At 39.2% G+C, this 19632-nt stretch overlaps 1 protein-coding gene across 7 annotated transcripts in view; it reads left to right on the forward strand.

Moving 5' to 3' along the window:
- TANC2 (tetratricopeptide repeat, ankyrin repeat and coiled-coil containing 2) overlaps positions 1–19632 on the forward strand; it is a 291017-nt gene that overhangs the window by 50610 nt on the left and 220775 nt on the right. For all 7 annotated transcript variants that reach the window (XM_074849345.1, XM_074849347.1, XM_074849348.1 and 4 more), the window contains one exon: positions 12790–12852. The gene's annotated coding sequence lies outside the window, so the exon portion shown is untranslated. The remainder of the gene's footprint in view (positions 1–12789; positions 12853–19632) is intronic.

Consider the following 19632-nt stretch of genomic DNA (forward strand, 5'->3'; position numbering starts at 1 on the left):
CATAAGAGTTACTTTTATGCCTTTTCAGTTATTTTGCGGGACTTTCAATGACATGCTTGCTTGATTTAGAAAAATTCTGCATTTGCGTTTTAAGTGAAACTTGGTGTGAAAGAATTACGTTTTTGTTGGTTTTCCTTTGGAAAAAAAAAAAAAATCTCTCGCACACCCATCTGTGACGTGTGAGAACCTATCCCAAGCACAAATCCAGGCTGGGTGAGGAGTAGAGCAGCCCCAAGGAGAAGGACTTGGGGGTGTTGGTGGATGGAAAAATGACGTGAGCCAGCAACGTGCGCTGGCAGCCCAGAAAGCCACCGTGTGCTGGGCTGCACCCAGAGCAGTGTGGGCAGCAGGGCGAGGGGGGGATTCTCCCCCTCTGCTCCGCTCTCAGGAGACCCCCCTGCAGTGCTGGGTCCAGCTCTGGGGGCACCAACATCAGAAGGACACGGACCTGCTCGAGCGGGGCCAGAGGAGGCCACGAAGATGCTCAGGGGGCTGGAGCACCCCCCTGTGAGGACAGGCTGAGAGAGTTGGGGGGGTTCAGCTGGAGGAGAGAAGGCTCCGGGGAGACCTTAGAGTGGCCTCCCAGGACTGAAAGGGGCTACAGGAAAGGGGGGAGGGACTCTTCATCAGGGGGGTAGGGATAGGACAAGGGGTAACAGTTTTAAACTGCAAGAGGGCAAATTTAGGTTAGATCTAAGGAAGAAATTCTTCCCTGTGAGGGTGGTGAGGCCCTGGCACAGGTTGCCCAGAGAATCTGTGTCTGCCCCCTCCCTGGAAGGGTTCAAGGCCAGATTGGACGGGGCTTTGGGCAACCTGGGCTAGTGGAAGGTGTCCCTGCCCGTGGCAGGGGGGTGGGACTGGATAGGCATTAAGGTCCTTTCCAACCCAAACCATTCTGTGATTTGATTTCCATGTAGCACTGGCAGTGCCGAGAGCAGTATGTTGTCCCTCAAGGCTTGCTTTTTGATTTTTCTACCTCAGGTAGTGTATGAGGCATGGCAGGCACCACCAAAGCTACACACTGTGTAAGCAAGGAGTACCTTACTTGTTTTAGGTCTGAAGGAGAGAATATAGTGTATTTACCAGGGTCAAATAGTGTTGATGAGGATAAGTGAAGGAGCTCAATGTGAGTATCTGAATGTCTCCTGATGGAGTTAAGGTTTTAAACTTCTTAACTGTTTTTTTTTTTTTAAATGAAGACCTACATTATTGTAATGTTAAGGGGGCCAAAATATCAGTTTTAATTAGCTAAGTCATAATGCTTCCATTGCTTTGCTTGAATTCTGCAAGCGCAATCACTGTGAGCAGCCATTAGGACAGTGGATTCTGTGGACGGGACGCTGGGTGGATAACAGGTTTTTTTGGCTTTTCGTAGTCAAGTGTTAAAAGCCTTAAAAGAAATTCTTTTGGTTTTTACCAGTTTCTTCCAGGGAAACTGGAAGTTAGCAAATGCAAACTGTTTGTCTGGCTTGTTGGCTTAGAAAGATGGGGGTTGCATTGTACTGCCTTCCCGTTTGTGTATTACTTCGTGCTACATGCAGTCACACTTCATGCTTAGATGACAGCTGGATAAATACAGGAAGAGTTGCCATGGCTTTTGTAGGAGCAATTCCTGCTTTAGGGACTGCATGAAGTTCTGCTGAAGGGGCCAGCAAATCATGGAAGAGAAGATCCAGTTGATATAACCCACTTGGCTTTTCAGAAGTTTTTCACTGAAGACATTTTAGAAAACTGAGCAGGTGTGGCATGAGAGAGTGAGTCCTGTCATGGAGAATTACGAGTTAAGATTAAAAATGAGGGTAGAAGTAAATCACCTGTAGAATTCTGCACTACACTTTGTAGTGAGGATCCATGCTAATTAATGGACTCAAACACAAAGTAGGCTGGACATAATCAGTGTCGCCAGTGATACAGACAGTGCAGTAAAAGCAAGGATTGACTGAAGGGCATATTTATGTTTAATAACAGTCAATGAAATACAAGGTAGATAAATACAAGTGTTGCATGTGCAGGAAAAACAAATCCAAGTTATCATAGAAAATGATGGTTCTGCACTGACTATTACCGCTCAGTAGAGAAACCTTGGGCTAATGACTAGTAGAGCTCATCTCAGTGCTCAGCAGCTTTAAAAATCAAAACAAACAAACAAAAAACTTAATTTGAAGTCTTAGGGATTAATAGGGAAGGAATAGTGAATAAAGCAAAGCATCACAGAGCCATCTTAGAGATTTGTGGAATGGCCACGTCTTAAAGACTGTGAGGTTTGGTCTGCTCATTTTCTAGAAGATACTTTAGAGCTGCAGATGATTCAGAGCGGGGCAACAAGGATGATCAAAGGTATGGAAGGACGTCTGCAGAAGAGGAGTGCTTGAGTAGACAGGAACTATCTAGTAGGGGAAAGAGATGCCTTTTAGGAACAGCTACTTGGAAAAGAGTAAATTAAGTGCAAATTTCCAGTGAAATGCAAGCAAATACCATGTGCATCTCTTGGAACACTTCTGCATACACCCTTAAATCCTCATTTGCAATATGCCCTTGTAAGTCACTGCCAAAAGTACAGTCCTGGCAGTTTTTTTGGATTGTTCCATATACATGTCCATCTTCTTGATGTGGCTGCATTCCTGGGAGGTGTTACTGAGCCAGTGAGTTGCTTCACTTGTGGGTTAATCAGGGATTTGTTCATGGGTCTTGTGATCTTTAAAGGCTAATGTGAACATATCACATAACTGGGCAATCGGGATAATGAATATTGCTTTAATAGCAAGCTTCCAAAAGCCAACAGCAGAGTTCTTCCTCCTTCCCTTTCCTTGTATGTGTTTATACAACATAAAAGAGCTTTCTGTGGTAGTTGAGGAAATATGCCTTTTTTTGGACTTGTGGTAAGACTGATCTTAAGAGGTTTCTGCAGTATCGTTTGCATTATTCTGCTTTAAAAGCAATAAACTTTGGAAAATGTGATATTCATACCCAATTTAGATTTAAGATAATCCAATCTAGCTACAACGCTGTGAATGTTAAACTATTTTTCTTTTTCAGATCATTCTTGTTAAAGAAAAAAGGCTTCCTGATACGGATGATAATACAACACTAGAGATTACTGTCTTTTCTGTAACACATCTTGATGTCAGAAATGTTTTCCTGCAGAACTTGCCTGAGGAAATTTCAGACCATTCTTTCTTAATAGACATTGTTCCAGAGTGTAATAAAGGTGAATCAGAGACTGTGGCTTTGTTGTGCTGCAGTGAGGGTGAGAATATGCTGCTTTTTAGGCCTAAAACAAAAGAAGTGGGAATGTATCCCGAGAGGGAGGAGGGGATTCCTCAGGCCTTAAATTCTTCCAACTCTGGAGTAAGAGTATGGGTGGAAGTGGAGTGTATGTATGAGAGGGGTGTGTATATATATGGATATAGTATGCAAGTGCTGCTGTGGAATATATCCCCATACAGAAACTTCTCTACAAAGGGAAGCTTCGGACCCCTGATAACGCTTCTATTCTGATCCTCCTTCCAGGTACTTACTGCCAGGGTAGTGTTGTGAGTAGTGATGGTGCCACAGCAGAAAGGAGGCGTAGCTGAGGGTAGTAAGGCTTAGACCTCCCTGCTCTCACCAGCAAATCTACCTCATGGCTTTAGAGAGAAAACAAGTTTGAGTAGATATGTATTATTTCTTGACTGATCTTTTCTGTTGTTTGAGAAGTATTCAGGTACTGATAAGATTCAGAAGGAGAGCAAGCCAGTTATTTTTGCTCTTTCTTCCTGGTTTCCTTGGTTGTGCACACTCTAATGACAAGGGTTTTCATTTAGAAATGGGTGGGACTTGGGATTTGCCTCAATGAATGATGACATAAATTGTTCTAGATTATACATGGCAGTTGCATTCATTTACATTCCTAACTTAGGGAAAAACATACATCCTGTCTCTCTCTGTCTCCAGAAGGCATTTAGATTTCCTCCATATGACAGACTATAGATAGTAGCTAAAAAATCAAATTGTTTTTATAGTTATGCAACTTTGAAGAAATCTCACCCTTCAGTGCTGAAGTTTTACTAAAGCTAAATGAGGGAGTGAACAACTTGTCTAAAACAACTTGTAAAAATAAAACCAAACCAATACTGCTGTGTTCAGTTCTGCTGCATTATCGTTAAGCTTTGATACATACTTTTGATACTCTCTTGACTCTATCCATGAGTCATGGATAGAGCATTTCCTTTCCCAAAATGAAAGAGAAGAGTGTCCCCAAGCATTCCAGTACTAGAGACTCAGAAAAGCACCCGTACCGTAGTGTCACCACCACTCATCTTTACTTGGCTCTCTGAAACACAATGAATGGACCAAGCAGAAGAGCAGGTAGAAGGGACATGAGATACACTCTGAGCAGAGCAAACAGATTTCAGGTCAGGTTTTTCAAATGCTTCTGTACCAGTCTTGGGAAGTGACTTAGGTACACCTGAGCCAAAGGCAATGGCTCCTGTGAGCGAACGTGTTTTATTTTGCAATTGGGAGAAGTTAGGAGGATAGTCGGTGTTCTCAGCTGGCTTTTCCAGCCGTCGTAATGCAGTAGATTTCAGGAGTCACATCAAAAGTAACTAAGTCTGGAGTTTGGGAAGTACCCAGCTCACTTTGGTACTCTTGCTATGACCATTTTCTGCCTGCTGCTGTTTAGTTCCTTGTGGCTCGAGTTCTTTATGGACTCGTAACAGTTTGCTTTAGTTACCTGGTTTCTCCAGGTAAAAAAAATTACCCCGCTGGGCTTTCAGCTCTCACTTGCGTAAAGCTGAGGAACTGCAGTTCTTCATACCAGAACTGTAAGTCTTCATATCTACATTTTCGCTGCCCATTGCAGGATGAAATCAGAAACCTCTGAGTTGTTAGCTAACAAGAACAGCATGAAGCAGAGCTCGTATATCCAACACTGAACCCTTCTGAAGCATGTGATGTGCTGTAATTTCAAGTGTCCTCATACAATGGCTTCATTTATAACTGCTTGTAGTTTAAACACATTGTCTTAAGTAGTCAGGCCTATTTTAAATATCACTTTTATGCTTCATAAAAGATAAAAGGTGTATAAATATGCCCTTTGCTTCAAGTACTTACTCATATATGTGTTCCCTTGTTGTAAGGTTTGAAGAAGTGACTAAAAGCGGAATATCCACTTCTGCTAAGTCACAGTTTTCCTGCATGGAATATAGTTAGCCAGCTATGAAAAAAAATGAAAGCCAAGTCAAACGAATTATCACTTAATCCCCTTTTCATTGCTGTATTTCACAGAGAATCTTAAGATACGGTCTGTAGTGTTAGCAGATAACACAAAAAATGCTGTTCTTTTTAATGTAAGTATGGTTTCACACATGAAAAATCCTTTGTAATTTATAAGGTCTGTTTGTTCTTTCTTTCCGTCTTTCTTCTTTTGTTTTTAACCCAAAGCCCAAGTTGTTTATGTTAAATCTTACTATTATTGATTATACCAAGTACAAGAAATGTTTGAAAAAGAAATCTAACTATGCAATATGTTTGAGTAATTGACTTTTTATAGGAACACATACTTTTCACTAAGAAAACTGTCAGTAGGATATTACTTTTGTTTCATTCGACTGTAGGTAATTCTGTCCTCTGGCAATATAAAACCAAATGAATTCAAATAAAATATTCAAGCTACTTGTAATACTTTTAAAAAAACAAGACCCAAAATGCCTCATTCAGTGTTTTTATTGCTGTGATTCCCCCCTCCCCCCCCCCCCGCCTGCAGTTATCTGTGTTCCCTGACTGTCACGTTTCATGTCACCCGCTTACAGCACATGTGGTTACGGACCTGTCGGTAGTGCCATCATGGACGTGCACTGCAGCGAGAGCATCGTCGTGCTCCTTCTCTCCGTAGCTTTGGGTGCTGAATTACAGAGCTCTGAGGAGGTCAGCTGGCGCCAGTACCAGCTGCCTCTGCTGGGTGTGATGCAGGAGAAGGTCTCAGTGTCACACGCAGTCACTGACATGTGCAAATGCACCTTTTATTTCTTGCAAGTTTTTTTCCTAGATTCTCTTTCCAGAAACTTTTTTTTGGTCATCATTACTTGTATTTCTTGTCTTCTAGCCTTCATTTTTCACTTTTACCACTTACCTGGTGTTTTTTTCAGTCTTTCTTATATTCTGTGACACTTCCACCCTGTCTCTCCTTGAGAGATTCCATTCTTTTTCTCCCCCGCCCTCTGTTTCATTTTTCCAGTTTCTTCCCCCATCTGCACTTGCTTCCCTCTCCTGGTAATTGTTTTCATCTTCACATTTTTCCACACCATTTCCACATGGGTATATGGGGATACAAAAGGGAAAACAGGCTGGGAAGAACAGTTGTGTTTCTGAGTACTTAAGTTCTGGTTGCATGCTTCTGAAGGAGCAGAAAAAAGGCTTTCACTGACTGACTTTGGAATTTGTTTGTTCTGTAGGAGCTGGTTGTGAAAGTTGGAGTGGTTATTTTGTGTCCTCAATATTGGGGAGTCTTCTGAGATAACACAGCAGCAGCTGTTAGGTGCTGCATTAAGTTAGGAGCAACAGAAGTTGTCCTGCTAGAGGAGGTCCTGTGCAAGTGTCCTTTTCACACTCCAGAGAAAAGTCAAGCGAGGCAAACTTGTGAAAATTGAGCACAGTTCTACCAGGAGTTTAAAGAAAAAGAACAGGGGGAGGAGGGAATCTCTCAAAGTCTGTTCTGGCAGCCATCTCCAGAAGGCACTGGCTGGCCCTTGCTGCTTCTCGGGCTGCTTTCTTACAGCAGTGTCTGAAGCAGCATTAGCCGTGATGGTGGTGTATGGACACAGGAATGTAAACATGGTCCTTGGGATGAAGCTGTGCTGTGAATAACACTCTTGGCATTTCAGTGATTTGATCCTTAAATTTGTTAGATTGCATACATTTGAGCAACGTTGTCAGAATTTTTTGTTTGGTTCTTACTGAAATCGCTGGCAAAGCTTTCAGCAGCACTGGGAAGATTGGAATAGGTCTGGGATGGTCAGAATGACTGCTGTGGGATCTGTGGGCCATTAAGTCTCCTCTTCTAGTTATTTGCTGACATCTATTAAAATGTCAGATAATTACAATAAGTCTCCTAACCTTGAATTACTCTGGAAGGAAGATATTTTTTTCTTGGTGCATACTTAACATAACCCATCATTTTATGGTCATGTTGGCATGTGTATTATGAGTGCAGTACCCAAAACAACTAGTTAATAAATAATGACCAATCTGTAGATAGAGCAGAGGGAGTAACAAACAGGTTGTATTTAATGTTATTAAACACGTTATGGTAATTAGCATCTGAAGGCATTAGAAAGGTGAGAGCTTTGTAGCACTGGTCATTGTAACAACAAAACGATGAGCTCCTGCCCCCCAAATCACTCTGCTAGTAGATAAGTTTGTAAATTTTGATAAATGTTATTAAGATGCTGAAAAATGGGATACACCATTAATAGCTTGGAACCATTTGTTTGTTAAGCAGGAAATAAAATGGAAGCTCATCATAATTTTCATATAAAATCAGGAATCTGAGTTGTAGAATGTAAACATCATCTGTATTAACACACAGAGTGGTGGGTTTTTTGTGGGGGGTGCTGGTTTTGATTTGTTTTTGTTTTTTATTTAAGGCACATGGGGTGAATCAAAAAATCTTAATTTAAAGCATGGACAATTTTCTGGTTTGTTTTTTTTTTTTCTTTTCCATAATTCCATTGATGTCTGGATGCTTTCCCATAGTTATTTAGAGTGATGATCATGAAGAAACTGTTGCCAACTTAGAATATGGTAGAGTGGATGCTTGCTTAATACTGTTGAAAATCATCCAAGATGTATCTAATTATGGACTGAAGTGTTATGTTGTATGGTTTTATTTGTGGAATTCTTGATTTATCAATGGTATACATTCCTATGTAATGAACTCTGTAAGTACAGTAATTATGTATGGTAACATATGATTCAAATCTTACTTTTAATCAGAGAATAAGTTGAGAAGACAAACTCTTCGTCAAGATAGAAACATGAGACTTGTTTTCCACATTAGTCCCTAATAAAGTTAGGCCAGCCATATTTACATTACTGTAATTTAGAGAATATTGCCATTTTCCTGATCTTTGATTTGTTAGATGATAGCCATCATTAAAACATACATTTTGCTTAAACGTGAATTTATGTGAGTTAGAACTAGAATTAAGACTGTTTTTTTGTCAGTATGTATTTTGTTTCCAACATGTATGTATGTGCAAAGAATTGAAACTGTGATTTTTATTTGATTTTTAGAATACCATCCAAGCTTACTCAATTTATCAGATGAATACCAGCTGGTGCAACTGACAGCCAAAACTAGAAAAATAACCTCATTTAAAGATGGAAATCCCTATTCATGAGACCATCTCAGAGCTTTTTCTTTCCAGCAGAACTGGTTGAGCAGCATGTTCTGATCGCTGATGTAGTGTATGGTTTTCAAAGACAGATGGTCATTGTGTTTAATGTCTGTGTATTAATGTTCTGTTGATAAAAGTATGAGTAAGTTGTTAATTTCTCTGGGAAAATATAATTAAACTGTTGAGATCAGGGTACATGTGACCTATGCTACATTTGGTTTAGAGGCTTCAAATTCAATTAGCTTTGCAAAATTGCTGTGAATTTTTACCTGCTCAAATGCAACGTCTGCTTGCTTTGATTATGGGAAAAAAGATTGCTTTGTTTGCTCTAGGATGAATAGAAAACTAGTCTTATATTTCCTCCTGTTAATTGGAAGTTTGCTCAGTACTGATGTTGGATATTTTCATCTATAGAACGGGTGGTATTCATCTCAACAGACTTCTCAAACTCGTTACTGTGAATTCAAACCTCCTAGTATCATTTCATATCATTTCTGTACAGCTGTAGTCAAGTTTCTATGGAAGGCAGATTTTCTCTTTCGTTTCTTAAACCTTAAAGCTTTGAGTCATCTTTCTGTCATGGATTTTAGTTTGACAGGAGAACATTGCAGCTGGAACATGTATTGCTGTACCCAAAAGTGTTCGTTCCTTTTGTAGGTGCTTGTCTTCTGGGTTAGAACAATGGGAGGGTGCTTAATTCTGTCAGATAAAAATGTTGACAATATTGTGATTTTTTTTTTTTTTTTTTCATAAACTGTTCTTACCTCTTTCAGTAACTCTTAACTAGGAGCCCTTCTTTAGGGTAGTCAATTTAGCCAGCTTTTATTTTGTGCCTTTTTTGGTGCGTTCATGCACTAGGGGGTAGATATTTAGAAACTGAGCTTAATTTGTGGCCCTGTACTTACATGTTTAACAGAAGATAAGAAAATTTCTTTTTAAGAAATCATTTGAAGCTAGATGTGAAGGATGTTAGAGGTATGGGAAATGTGCGTCTCTTTGCAGTTTTACACGTTGGTTGTTTTTTAACGTGTTTTTCTACAGAAGAATTCAGTACAGTTATTACCTACACATGTATAACCAAGAAATTATTTGGGACTCCAAGGCTGCAGATTGACTGCTTCGTGTCTGAATTACTTACCTCATCTGAGCATGCTAAACCTTAATTCTTCTATTTCTTAACTTTTTGTTTACTTGGCTTTGTGACATTATTACTAACTTGTACCTTTTACCAGCACTTCTTTGTTTTCTTCGTTTGGAAATTACATAATGTCCTTTCACTACTGATTGAGGAGCTTTGTCCACAGTGTGTTCATTCAGAAATTGTCTGAATCTGTGAAAAGGTCCCATATGCAAAGAATTATCAAAAACTATTTAAAGGGGATGATTTCTGTTGCACTGGCTGAAGTTGAATAAAGTGATGAGTATACTGGAACAGTAAACACAATATAGGAGATGTACAGGTGAATCGATACTGTGCTGGGCTGGTGATCGTTCAGAAGAACAGACGTGAACAGTTGGATGCCATGTCAGCGAATGGGACTGGTGGGTGAGGCGTTTTGTTGTGCCATTTTGTATCACAGAAAGGCTGTGTGAGATTCTCCGTGTTTCTTGTTTCTGTTTGTGTTGTTCCTGACATAAATTACCTGATTCTGTTGACAAAAAGCATTGCTTAGATTTTTGGTTTTGGCATTGTGGAATTTAGGAATATTCCTATTCCTTGGTAATGTTTTGCAAACTTGGATGGCAGTTGGAAGTCATCAGCTGGCTGTTCCTAGCTGGCTTTTATGGGCAAAAATCTCAGTTGACAGTGATTGGCTTCTTCACTGATGGCCAACAGCAGAATGAACATGAAGACCGAACCACTTTTTGTGGGTGGTAGGGCAGTGCTGGACAGTTGTTTTGTGACTGCTTGTGCCACCACTACCCCACCTTGTGCTTGTGGGCAGCGAACGTGTTGGTTTTGGCGATGAATAAGAGTTAAAGAAGTAGGACTATTACCCTCTTTCTGCCGAGTCCAAGAGAACTGGCTTGGAAAAACTATGCTGATATAATAATTTAAAAAAAAAATAAAAGGAGTAATTTAAAAAAATACATTATTACTTGCAGCCATACCACAGGACAGAGGTTTTAAAACCCCAAACTCTTAGAATATCTGGAGAAATCCTGACTGTACGTTGCTTCTGATTGAAACACAGCATAGCTGTGATTTATGTGTTTAATCAAGAGGGAATAATCTAAAATTGATTTTCCCCCCCACAAACTGTTTGTATATTAGTCTCTAAATATAATATATTTGTTGTGATACAACATGTCAGAATTTATAACTTTCATACAGTTAAATAGCGGAATTTACAAATATAATTAGAGGGTTAAAGACGTTTAAAGAATAAAAGCACTTTAATGACATTCAGTTTTTATTGACAACCACTAATATCTGCTGCATTCACATAAAGATTTCTAATGTAATAATATGAGCAGATGAAAGCTCTGCTATTTAAAAGCTCAATGCAGAGCATATTCATCAAATGTGCTCTCTGAATACAGATGGAAAGTTATTGAGCAAATTATGGGTAGTCAGCACTCATCTACAGCCTACACCGCATAAGCTGTATTCTACTCTTTGTTTTACAGGGTATCATATTAAAAGAGATCTATTAAGAAGATAGATGGCAGCAAACTGAAACATTTATAAGGAGTTATTTTTAGTTATTCCAAACCTGCGTGCTTGTTTTCAGTTTTCCAAAAATTGTAACATTGCTTTTGAAAGGAAAAAAACCTCTCTTCACTCACTCACTGGAGGTGTTTGCAAGTACAAAAGAATTGTAAAGAATGCCAAACAAATGTTTTAAGATCCTTTCTTCTTCTGTTTCTTTAGGATCTAAGGAATATAGGGTTTTTTGTGAAGTAAGGCCTAATGAAAATCTTCCTTGATCTGAACGTGTCTGGGCTTGGCCTCCATGTGGGCTCAGTTAAAATAAGTTCCATAACTGTGTGGTTGGACGCTCATTCAGAAGTTTTCAGCTGGGTCTTTCTAACAATGTAGTTCCTACTGACTGCAAAGCTCAGGCCGTTGGATGATTTAGAGCGCAAGCAGAAGTTTGCAGAACCCAGCAGGGGAGTTTGAAGAAGGGGCGTCATCTTGCAGCGCGGCGCAAGGCAGCCGGTGGTGCGAGTCCGGGTCACGGCTGTGCAGGAGCTGGCGGCGGCTCGGCAGAGGCCAGGTAGCCAGGGAGGCATCAGCCAAGCAGAGATCAGAGCCTTCCTCTGTGCTGTGGCAAGAATCACTCCTAGTGCTGTGGGGTTAGAGCTGCGTTTGCATGCTTTCCTTGCTTGGCTGATTGAAACAGCCACCATCCTGGTGAGCATCATCTGCTGGTTACTAGCTTTTTAGTTATTTTTCCACAGAAGTGAAAAATTGAAAGCAGGGAGGTAATTGGCAACCCTGGGAAGTAAGATAGGATCGCTTCATGAATTTATGGAATGTCTTACAGTTTTATATACAAAATTATTCATATAAGACTATCTGAGAAGTTTCAGTTAAGGTTCTGGAGGGCGGTGTGAATTACAAGTTAAGCTGTCAATTCCTTTTCAGTATCCTCTTGCAGTAGAATAAAAAAACCCGACTGAAGTGGCTGAGCATTATTCTACTTTGCTTTAAACTTGTAAATTTAAGGTGGTCCCAATTTACTTTGATATTTTTTTTTGTTTTGTTTGACAAATGAGATGTGTCTGTATTTCCTTCTATTTGCTGTTTCTCAAATGAGATTTCTAAAAGAATAGATTGGTAAAGCCTGTAACACAATATCATCAGCACAGATAAACACACATGCTGGTACTAAAAGGGGTGCTCTGGTCTTTTTCAATAAATAGCAAGATATGTTTTTCAGGGCTCTTTGTTGATGAACTTTTTATAAGTATGTGGTGACAGAGCAAAGGGCCAAGTACCGAACTCTTGATTTAGTGTCGAATCCCTTCATGGGAGTTGTGTTTATGTAAGGACTGGGTTTAAAAAAAACACTGAAGGGAGGTTGCAGGATTTTAGCAGGAAAGCTTGCTGGGCTGAAGGAAAATATTTGGAAGTAACATACTACCTTTTAAATAGTGTGCTCTGTGATGTGTATCAAAGGAAAATGTTATCTGCTTTTCTTCTCCTATTTGAAAAGTGCTGAGAGGGAAGAGTTAAGTGACTGAAATTAGTATTGATTAACAGAGACTTAAAAGCATGAACATTAACTTCTTAACTGTGATGATAGAGTGGGGGCTGTCTGATAACTTATACAATAATACTCTGGAAAAAGTTGAGTTTACTCCTGCGATGAGATTCAGTTCTGTGCGCGCAGCTAGACAGCATGGGACACTGTAGTGTGTTGAGAAGATGCTGCTAAATTCTATTTTTTTTTATGTCTTTCAGGATTTTCAGTGAATGGAAGAAGACACTTTTTACTAGAGATTTAACTTGTTTAAAGATATCAAGGTAGGAGAAATTTGTGTTTTCCATGATCCCACATTTTCTTTGCAGTAGTTATTTGTTTAAATAGAACTGAAGTTGACCTCTGTGGTTTCTTTGTTAATCTGTGATCGCCTAGATTTGGAACATGGAGCATGGGCACTGTCTTCCTATATCAGTTTTACTAATTTTTAACCTGATTGTTTCTGTATTTAGAGGAAAAGGTGTAATAGCTTTCATATATTAGTGTTTGATCATTCTCTTATCTTTTCCTACTGGAGGTGATCAACAGGAAAACTGATGTAATAAAAATACTTCTTTCTGTAGGGTTCTATGTTATTTATTGAGTTCATTCTAACTGGTAATTACAATATTTATACCTTTTGATACACAAAATATATGAGTGCACAGCATTCTATATAAATATAATTTGCTGGTTTACTTTTTCAAGTTTTTTTTGTAAAATCCAAAATCTTCTGTGTTTTGAGAAAATCTCCAGTACTTACTAATGGATTGAACTTCAGTTCCATATTGAATATTCTTGAGACTTGAGCAGGTTTGCAGAACAGACTTACAGCAGCTCCTTGATTAGGTCTGTATTTTAATATGTATTTTTGATCATTTAAAAGTTAAGAAAATAATTCAAGTTTTCTTTTATCTCTCGAAGTAGTCAAGTGCTGTAACATTTCCTGCCACTTCATATACACTACCTAGTTTTTTGTTTTCATTTTCTCTCATACCACTGTATCTTCAAAATTAACTTAAGATTGATAGGAGCCTCAAATAGAACATGGAGTGTGTAGCTGGTGGTTTTTTTGAGTGACAGGTTTTTGGCTGCTTCGTGTCATAGCTAGAAGTTGAAGTGCAAGCCGTTCCTGATGGAGAAACTTGCTGCGCTTCAATCTTCTAGTGGTTTGGGGCAGAATCAGGATTGTTGGTCCTGGCAGAACAAGGCTTGTTGATTCCAGCTGTAAAAAGCGCCCTAAAGTTTCTTCCAAGGCAGACAGTTTATCTCGACTCAACTTCTGCAGAATAGCACCACGTTTTGTTTCAAGCTTAAATACCGAGTTCAAACGGTTGTTGATGGTGGCAGCTACTAATAGTATTTAAAACCAAAGCAGTAATTTTAACTGTGATGGGCAGCACAGAAGGCACTAAAAGCACTGAAGATGAGTTGATGAAAGTGAGGTGATCATATTCCGAACTTTCCTGGGGTTGTCATTTTTCTCAGAGGCAGTGTAAGTGACATTGTATATGGAGAACGTAAGTGTCCCTTATGAATTCAGTCTGTATCATTAATCTAGAATTAGAAACCAGGTTATGCAGAATGATAAAGCCCCGTTCAAAATTAAATTTCCTTAATTTCAAGGTCACTGCATTTTCATGTTCAAGAGAGAACTGGTTCTGACTTTTGACTTTCTTCTAGTGAGTGATTGCATTCTTTCAGTAGTGTTTCTTGTTAGTTTTTCTGGTGTTAAATCCCAACACTTAAATAAAAAAGTATCGTTGGAGAATTTTTTTTCCCAGAAGAATAAATTCAAACCTTGACCGACAAGTTAAGGTTGCAAAGTATATTAGTTAGTATTCTGTGATCAGCAAGCTTATCTCACCAGAATTGTTGTTTGAGAATGGTGAGGTTATCTAGATTCCGCGTGAATCATTAGCTGTCTGTCAGTGGCATCTCGCTCTTCTAGCAGTCGTGCTTTTATTCTTCATCCTTCTTACTAGGATGTATGTTTTGGACAAAATGAAAACCAAATGTTTCCTGTTAATGGAGGAGAGGGAACTCAAGCCTACACAGAGTACATCAGTGCTGAGTGATGGGGGATTGCACCTTTCTGGTGGTGTCCTCCTGCTGCCTTACAGCTCCAGAAGCAAACAGCTGCTGCAGTCTGGCACTGTTGCCCAACTAATTAGCTCTCTGGAAGTGCTGTTTTCCAAGCACGGTACCAAAATAAGCTGTTCCTCAGAGTAAGTTGTATGGGTTTTCATAATAGCACCGTACTTGTCTCATGCCTCTCGGGCTTTAACTGTATACAAGTTACCTCTGAACATAAACACCACAGACTCATCCAGAGATATGTTTGGCCACGTTCACCTTAGGGCTGTTGCTGGGAACTCCACGTACGTGGGAATATTACTGTGTTGTGCTCTCAGAATTACTTTTCAACTCTATCATTAAAGGCTGCTTTATTTTGCTAAAATAAAAGCAGAGATTGAAGCTGACTTCCTGCTTCCTTGTGAAATGTTGTCACGTTGACCTGCTGCGTGCTTGTCCAGTGTGAATGCTGTTAGTTATTTTAATATGATTTTATGTATCTCCATCAGGGATAGCTGGAGAAGCAAAAACAGTAGGGGCATATCTAGCTGCTCACAGGAGGAAAGGAGAGAGAACAAACACAGGGGCTCTCGAGTTACGGGGATTAGTGGGAGGATCTGTAAGAGGGGTAGTCAAGAGATCTCTAAGTATTTCGATGAGGAGGGGCCGGAGGGGATGGACAGATAGACCTTCCCATCAAGCCCCCCCATCCTAATGATGAATGTTTAGGCTTTCGTCAGGGAACATAAAATGATTATATTTTGTTCATATTAAGTTGTTCTAAAGCCTATTAGAGAACTTTGTCTAATAAACTCTTAATTGCTTAAAAACCTGTAATTGATAGGGTTTAGTCCTTTTAATTCCTTTTTTGTTTTCCTTTTTCCAAATAATCCTAGAAGTTCTTGGCATTTTTGCTAGATTACAACAATGCTTTTTTCATTCCTAAAGTTCCTGGAAATATTTAATCTCTAAATTCTGCTCCTGTGTTTTTAAATGTGCATGGACCAAGCTTATAAATATAGGTTTCCTTTGACTTCAGAGTTGTAATCAGTTATTCACACTCCTGTTGTGAGTCAGAGCTGTTAAGTGAGGCAGAGAGTTTAATGCATTTGATCTTCATGAAGTTTGTGGAGCTTCTGACATACACTGACAATTATCAGTTATGACGTGTGGCAGTCTGGTCTTCCTGAGAACGTCGCAGCGCTGCTTAAATGTGCTTTCCTGGGCTACTAGTCCTTGTCATTAGGTTGTCTCTCAAAATGTCCTCTTGGATTTCAGGGCAATTTAAAATAAGAGTATAGGTTAAGCTTTGAATAATTTAGTTGAGCAGCATGGGAAGTTTCAGTCTAGCAGCTGTTGCAAACGAATGTGGAACAGATTTCTGTGTACAATATATGTTATACATGGAGTAAATGCTTGACAGCCTGACTCCGTTTGTGTTGGGTGTCTTCCTTTCACTTTTCAATTTCTTTCATCTTGTGATAATTAGCTTTATAAATCTGTCACTTGTTTTAAAAAAGTCCTTGTTACCTATTTCTGTCTGAAGTTGGAATGCTCTTTCAAAACAGTTCAATAATTTGTGAAAGGTTAGATGTTTTTTGTTCATAAATGTTAATTTAGTCTTTACATGTTGTTAAATCCTGAAAACTAATATTCAGAAAGGTACCTTTTTTTGGCATCTTAACATACGCTTCTTATTCTGCCCACTTCTTCATTTCTATTGTAGTGAGTTCAGCTTCCCTCACCAAAGAGATAATCTGGTGCTACCAGGGACTTTTAAAATAGAATATTTTATGAGTAACAAGCTTTTCTGTTATTTTGCATAACTGACTGTATATTTTCTGTCAGAGGACCTTGTTTTTCAGAAAAACATATAAGGAATTATGCTTTTTAAGAAATCTTCTTTCCATCAGCCCTATTGGGAATTAAGGGAAGATGTACTAAAGAAATGTGATGCCTCAGGATCTTCTGAGATAGACAGAAGCAGATGAATAAAGGCATAAGCAGTGAGATATGGGCTATTTCCCTGCTTGTCAATACAGAATATTGTCATGGTATTTGTCAGCAGTAAAAGTACAGGAATTTAGGCTTATCTAATGAGTTTGTTTTTGAAACTTTATTTGTCATGATCTTCTGAGTGTAATCCATTGACTTGGTGCTGCCAAGTCTTGATTCCAATTTACAAAGTTTTGTTTCATCTTTAATGATAAACTCCGGCAGAAATGGCGTAGGAATGCCTGTCTGCCTTCTGCACCCAGTGATCAGGGGTGGTTTGTCACAGGGGGCTCTGAGCGTGCACATTTGGGAGAGACTATACTGCTAAGCAATATTGTAATGTTCTCCTCGACAGCCTGGCAAAGCGTCGTGTGGAGGTAGGATGCTGTAAGATTTACACGTTTTATGCTCTTCTGAATTTTGGAAGGGGTTTGTCACTGATAGATGTAGTCATTTCTCACCGAAAAATGTGTTTTGAGAGAAGTTTGCAAATACCTTACTTATGTCTATCTATCTATAGAGATAATGTTTGAGAATTTTTGACTAGATCATGTTCATAAACTTCTGCTGAATATTGTGAAGGTTCTGGGAGTAAATTCTGTCTTAATTTGCTACAGTACGAGCTGCTGCCTAACCTGGACAAGGAGCTAATGGCATCTCATGGTCTGGCACAGAGCTGTTCTTGTTTACAGGCTTTTACTTCACTCACTTTTCAACCACAAATTAATATACGAAGGGGCAGCTGACAGAATTGTTGAACCACCTCCAATTTGGAAGTATGGGCAATTTTTTTTAAGTTGCCCTGTTCACACATTCAGTTAAAGCTCTGTCCTGGCCAAGCTCTGACTGTACTCACTAGTCTGCTGCTTTGAGCTACTCACATCAGTGAACATCACCGAAATGCACAGGCAGCCTAATTGGGCTTTCTCCTAACTGAGATTTCAAGGAGGAAAACTGTGAACATGTATAAAGAAATCAATTTCTTCTAAAACGTTTGAAAGACCAAAATGTTTATGGTTATTTTACTTTCTAGAAACAACTTCTGAAATGCTTGTCCTTTTATGTAGGTGTTTGCACTATGGAGGCAAGGAAGGAATTGAAGGGGGAAATAAAATTCTTAAGAAATGTGCATTGCACATATGACTTAGATTGCATTCCCTTAATACTTTTGTACTTAGAAAGTTTTCGTTATTGGAAAAAACAGAGGTTAGAGTTCTACTCCGAAAAGTATATATTTAATAACTTCCAATCCTGACTTGCACAAAGCTTGACAGCAGTGGCCAAGCAATGTTTGTATGTCTCATTGGACATCTAATACTTTTTGAAAAAAGCACTTAGCTTTATTAATCAGCTTAAAAAATAGTTTTATTTTTAGTGAGGTGATCATAGAAGAGGAAAATATTGGCATCTAGCCCTTTTAGTGGTGGTATATGGGGCAAAATAATTCACTTTGATTTTGAAATGCTGTGTCTGACAGACAGTATCTTTCCCTAGGAAATCTCTAAAAAGAAGCAAAAATGACTTCTGTGGGCTGTAATAATGTGTAGCCACCCAAAATCTGAAGTAGTTTTCACAGCCTGTCTACAAATTCTGTCTTAAAATTAAGAAAACAAAGAAGTAGGCCTTAGTCATCCAGGAGGATTTCATGAGATATTACGGACTTGTTCAAGCTTAGCATTTGGTGTAAAGTTGCAGCTTGCAGCATTCAGTCTGTCTCTACTCCCTTGCCTTTGTTTTTTTTCTCTTATTGTGTTTGTACTGCTGCTTTCTCATGCTCCAGAAACTGGTTTTGTTTGTGTATTTCATTGAAATCTAGCTTTGTTAGAAGATAAAACAACATGTGGCAGAGTCTGTCTATACATAAACCAGAAGATTCTTGAGCTGTTTTTAAAAAAAGGCTACTTTTGTGAAGTGCCATTGACGCTATAAAACAGAGTTCATAGAGACAATATCTTTTTATTTACCTGCTGATAGTCTTGGGAGACTTTTGCTCGTGTAATGTCTTTGTTAGATTTGGTAAAGACACAAATGACAAGCTAAATGACAAGTGTAGTGGCTCTTGGTGGCCTGATTCGATGACAGTAGTGTCCCGTGGCAGTGGGAGTGTGAAGGATCCCATCAGCATACTGCGTCTTTAGCTTCTGCTGACACAGCAGCTTGTGAGACTGGAGAGGAGAATTAACCTGGACTGTAAGATGTGTTGAGGACCTCACTGAGGGTATGAAAAAATGCCTGATCCAGCTCCTCCTAATACTGTAATACCATTTGCTACTTAATCCTTCTAATTCCATGAACTAATATGACCAACAGAATTTTTAATTTAGAGTGCTTATTGTTAAATATTATTTCTGGCTTAGTATTAGCTAAACAGAGGAAGAGCTGTGACCACATTTCCTTAAAGCCACAAAATAATGGAGTTGTGCACGCAAAAGAAAAACAGCAGTTGATTTTGGTGACCTGCTGATTCTGCTACTCTATATTGTGAAAACCTTAACTAATCAGGATATAAATTCAGTGAGTACTTACACTTAGAGTACTACACCATTGTCTGTAAGATGCAATGAAACCATGTCACGAGTTGAGGCTAAACTAGGTCTATTACTAAAAGTCCTTTCTTTCCATCTCCTGCCTGTGCAGGTCGCTAAAGATGTAGCAGTCCTCTGAGACTTCTAGGTGAGCTCTGAGAATATGGAATTAATCCTTGAGTCATCCCATGGCTGGTAACTCAGGGTCTTAATGCAAGACATCAATTATTTCTCTACTCCATGGTTCTTCGGAGCAAATTCGTGGAGGCCCCATGTATGCTCTGCGCAGAGACTTAATGTAATGCCAGTAGCAGCACAGCAATTTCTGGCACAGTTTGCCATGTGGAGACTAGAGGTAAACATCATCAGCAAACTGTCATCCTCACCTTTGGCACTGTTCAGGCTCAGTCCCCTTGGCTTCATTAGCATAATGAGGTTTAATGAGGTTATACCTCAGCACTGATGGCA

Source organism: Strix aluco, chromosome 24 (assembly GCF_031877795.1).
Source record: "Strix aluco isolate bStrAlu1 chromosome 24, bStrAlu1.hap1, whole genome shotgun sequence".
Taxonomy (NCBI): Eukaryota; Metazoa; Chordata; class Aves; order Strigiformes; family Strigidae; genus Strix; species Strix aluco.